Source organism: Myotis brandtii, unplaced genomic scaffold (assembly GCF_000412655.1).
Source record: "Myotis brandtii unplaced genomic scaffold, ASM41265v1 scaffold604, whole genome shotgun sequence".
Taxonomy (NCBI): domain Eukaryota; kingdom Metazoa; phylum Chordata; class Mammalia; order Chiroptera; family Vespertilionidae; genus Myotis; species Myotis brandtii.
In genome coordinates this window covers 1,019,649-1,024,292 of record NW_005370286.1, presented here as the reverse complement: position 1 = coordinate 1,024,292, position 4,644 = coordinate 1,019,649, and the positions used below count along the sequence as shown (strand labels likewise).

Below are 4,644 nucleotides of genomic sequence, written 5' to 3'. Positions count from 1 at the left end.
CTCCCGCTCCCCCCACCCTCATGACTTCTCAGAACCTATCTGGGTGCTCTAGCTAACCACCAACCCCGCGGCATTTAATAATTAATCTTCAAGCCGCGTGTGGTCACCATCCTTTAACAAGACCCGACGCTTCCTCCTTTCTTACCGGAAAATCGGCTTTTAACATCTTCGGGAAATTCCTTGTAATGTGCATGGAGTTAAAACCTGAGGTCAGGCGGCGGGATGGACGCTCATGCGTGGTTGAGATTCGTACATAAAATTGGACGTTCGCCACCCGGTCGACAGGATCACAGTGTCATCCGTGGAATATTCGCTGTTCTCTCGGCCACCCACCACGTGGGGACGGGCGCGGCGTGAGACCCCTGTGGCGGCCACGGCGCAGACGTGTGAGAGTCCTGTGAGCGGCATCGCCACCGGCCGCCTCCCTGGTGACGAAGATGAGCTCCTGCCAGCATTTCCGAGCGTTTTCTTGCCGAATGCTTTCTGCCAGTTTGAGTACTTCTAACCCTTTCTTCTTGTGAAAACACACATTCCTTAACTTTAAGTAAAAATAATTTCTTTATGTGAAACCCGGGAAGAACAGTAAGAAAGACCCACAGAAATATGACAAATTGCAATCGGGTGGATGTCTTCCTTAGATCAGCTAAGACTCCGGGAGGAATCAGAGATCATTCTCTTGCAAAGAAGTAAGTAAAAACAATGGCTTAGAAATGACAAATGGAAAAGAAATCCTTGAAGCACCTGGCAATTTGGGTCATTTTACTTGTTCTCTGCATATTTGGTCTGGGTGACCATTTGGCCTGGAAATTTGGGCAATTCTTTATTGTTTATCATGCATTTTATTTCAGCTGCTTCACAGAAAGGGATTTGATTGAGATGATTCACAAGGACCAGAGTCAAGATCACGTGGGCCCCCGAAGAGACGGACAGGAGCCTGCAGGTGGTGCTCTGACTCTCAGGACCCCTTGCTGTGGGCTGAGCAGGGGCTGAGCTGGGACCCGCCAGGATGCCCTGGGCCCCGCCTGCCTCGCTGCATCCACGGAACCAATGGCCAGACGGCGTGGCTTTGGTCACTGCTGCTCTTACCACAGGGAAAGCAAGTGCCTGCAGCCCCCTGCCCGCCCCCGGAGGCCAGAGCAGCAAGAAGTGTAGTCCGGTCTTCTTGTGCCCCCTGATTAGGTGAGTCCCATGTGTCCCCCCTCCCCCCTCCATCTTTGGGTGGAAAGCAGACTAGGGGCCCAGGGGCTTGGGAAGGCCCCTCCCCCCAGTAGCTGTGACTGGGTCCTGGCGGGCATGTCCCCTGCGGAGCCCTTCCTGTCTTTCCCTGGCGCAGACCTGCCAGAAAAACGGGGCTACTACAAACAAAAACAGCAGAGCTGGCATCTGAACAGGTTTCACCTTGTGGTGACTCCTCTTGACGATCACGTTTGGACAAGGTTTCTCTCTCTCTCTTTGCCTTTTACAGGAGAGAGAAGCGGGACCCTGAAGTAGATGATGTTGATCCAAACTGACATGTGCCGTGACAGGAGTGGGGCCCCCACAGAGCCGAGGGCTGCAGGCATCCCTCCGGGAGGCTGCTGGGCGTCCATGGAGGAGGAAGCCCGGCATCTCCACAGACCTTTCTCCTCTGGGTTCCCGCCCGCCACACCCACATGGTGGTGAGGCCTCTGGTGGGCCCGTCGCTCACTACGGCTGCAACCAGCAATTGTTTGCTGTGTCGCCCACACCTGACTGAGGGCTGCTGGGGTCCTGTGGCTGAACCCAGACTCGAGGGCAAGGGTGTGTGTGTGAACCTGGGCCAGCGATGCAGACCGGCACAGGCGGAGAGCCCCTCTGATTGGCCAGAGCGCCTACACATCATCACTGCCTGTAATCCACCGCGGAGACTTGGTTTCGCCATATGCTGCAGAAATAAGACAAATAGAGGAATAACCAGACTGTGAAGAAACAGGAATGGAATTCTGGTGAGAAAATTGCTTGATAATAGCTAACACTATATCATAGCGAGCAAACCTAAATGTGTCCAAATTAATGTATATTCACACCAAAAAAATGTTAATTAAACAAGCTACAGTGTAATGCTCTGCTCGGGCTCTGAAGCTATGCGTCCACCAAGCCGAGGCAGCCGGAGGTCCAGAAATGCCAGGCACCACTTTCTCTGTGTCGCTTACCTTATTGTTCAGCAAAGATGCCCCCTCTGGCTTGCACATGTCATTGCTGGGAGAGCTAACTGGCTAACTCAGTATTTCCTACAGGTATTGATCACGCATTAGTCATTCCAATAAAAGTCAGAAGAGCTGACCACCGTGTGGGAGGGGTTTGATTAGCCTCCTTTTGCAAAAGGGCCTCTCCCTCCTCTTTGAGATGGAAGGGTGGAGATGTCTTTTTGAATTTTTACTATGGACCAGCCAAAGCCTCTCGGACAACACACAGTAGCACTGATTTCAAAGTCAGTCTGCAGGTGTTAAAGACCTACACTTGTCTCATGAGAAAGTGTCCTGTATTCAGAAAAGAAAAAGAGATAGGGCGTTGCCTTGTCGGAGTTAAAAACGTGTCCCTCGGCCCGTGCCACACCATTTGACTGCGGTCAACAGACACTCCTCAGCCTCCTGCCCTTTTCCTAACAGAAGAGAGGACCAGACAGAAGCCCTGACTCTCCCTGGACCCAGGTGGGGGGAGGGGAAGGCCAGGGACCCCCGATGGGCTCAGCTTTCCCAATGGGAGTGTGTACACCCAGGTCATGAAGGGGTGGAGGTTTTCTCACTTCAGGATGGTGAGCATGAGAGGAAAGGCGACAGGACCAGGCCTGGAGGCGGGTCGGTCCAGCAGAGGGGCAGCGTCCCGCTCTGGGGTTCAGGACCTGAGTTGACACTGTGGGTGTGGCCAGGCAGTTACCACCCTCTCTGAGCCTCATCTCCTTCATCTGGAAAAAGAGGAGGATAATCGCGTAGGTTTGTCGCTTGTTAAGTGAGAAAAGCATGTGCCACACTTGGCGGTGCTCAGTGTTTGCCACCGGGTTGTCCGCGGGGAGGCCACGCTGCATGGGATCCCTGCAGGCTTCGCTGAGTCGCGAGGGTTGGCCGTCTGTGTGAGCATGGGAGGGCCCGTTGCGTTCGTGTGTGTGCACGTACATTTAAGGCCACTCATTTGCTGGGCATCGCGTCCAGGGGCAGCAACAGAGAGGCCTCCCGTGTCCGCGATTTTGTGCAATGGCTCCCTTTCCATGATATTTTGGTCCTGAAGCCACTGGTTCCAGCTATAATCTGAGAACACAGGGTCTCCTAAACTTGAACGCGTCCAGGGGCAGCAACAGAGAGGCCTCCCGTGTCCGAGATTTTGTGCAATGGCTCCCTTTCCATGATATTTCGGTCCTGAAGCCACTGGTTCCAGCTATATAATCTGAGAACACAGGGTCTCCTAAACTTGAATGATGGGACAGTAAATAGTAATGGCCCAGGGTCTGGAAGCAGCTTTGACCCCATGTTCTGACCAGAACTTGGGCAGCTGCCCAGATCCAGCTGCTGCAGCCCCTACAAAGCAAGCCCAGTCTTGATGTCTCTGTACAAATATAAAGGGCTTCTCCCCTCCCCCTCCCTCCCTTCCTCCCTCCCTCTCTTTTTACCCCTCTTCCCTCCTCCCTCCCCACCTCCTTCTAGAGTATACACCGTCGCTGGGATGTATGCTGGTTGCTGTTGAAACTCTGGGCTGAGACCAGGGTAGATTCCAAGCAAACCTGGTTAGACTCCCCACTGCTGCTCTTGGGAACCTCATGGACAGCAATCCTTATGTCTGTCCTATTCCCGCAAAAGTAGAGTGGGGAATGGGGGTGGGGCAGGAGACTGAGGGTGGGACTTGAGTCATTTGCATCCTCCCATGTGGTGTCACTCCTTTGCCGCGCCTGCCCCCCCACCCCCAGGCCTTCACCACATACTGTCTGTGTCCATGGGCTAAGCATATAAGTTCTTTGGTTAATCTCTCCCAGTCCCCCTTCCCTCCCCCCTGGGCATTTGCTTTTAAATTAGCCACACACATTTATCATGTGAGCTATTAAAAACAGAGCTTTAAATGCGTTGTACGAGCAGCTGAAAGGCTTACATCGCTGAGGTTTAGAATGGAATTTACTAATTTTAATGTCAAGTGCATTGTTATTTATCCAGCTTCTTAATGAAAATATAATGCGCAATAACCTTTAAAAGTTAATACAAGGGGAAAGAGAATAACTGCGAAGACATATTTATTTTTAAGAGTCTCCATATATCACTCTTTGCCTGGAGCTCAAGGACTCCCTGTAGAAGTCATTGTCTGGTATGTTTTGGGGTGACAAGTGACTGATGCCACCCTATTTTCCTTTCATTTTCCACGAGCCCCCACATGAGAAAGGCGCTTCACCCTCCAGGTGGAAACCAAGACGTAGCTGGCGGGTATGCAGTACCTAAAACGAGATCCACAGCACTTTCTATTTTTTTAAAAAAAAGTCCATTTTATCTTTATTCTGTTTCCCAATGACAAAAGATCAAAAATAACAAATGTTCATTTTAAAATTCAACCATTACAAACATGATTAACATAGAAATAAAAGTCAGAGATAATCGCTGTAAAAATATTGTGTCTATTCTTCCAGACAGCTTTCTGCCCGCGAATAGT

At 51.4% G+C, this 4,644-nt stretch overlaps 1 long non-coding RNA gene across 2 annotated transcripts in view; it reads left to right on the top strand.

Annotated features, from left to right (window-relative positions):
- Positions 1-2,978, top strand: part of LOC102254344 — a 61,219-nt gene extending 58,241 nt beyond the window's left edge. Inside the window, exons 1-3 of one of the 2 annotated variants that reach the window (XR_001364700.1) lie at positions 71-686; positions 849-1,179; positions 1,466-2,978. This is a non-coding gene — a long non-coding RNA (uncharacterized LOC102254344). Of the gene's footprint in view, positions 1-70; positions 687-848; positions 1,180-1,465 lie in introns of those variants that run through there. The other variant, XR_001364699.1, reaches the window with a different exon arrangement.
- The last annotated feature ends 1,666 nt before the right edge of the window (positions 2,979-4,644 follow it).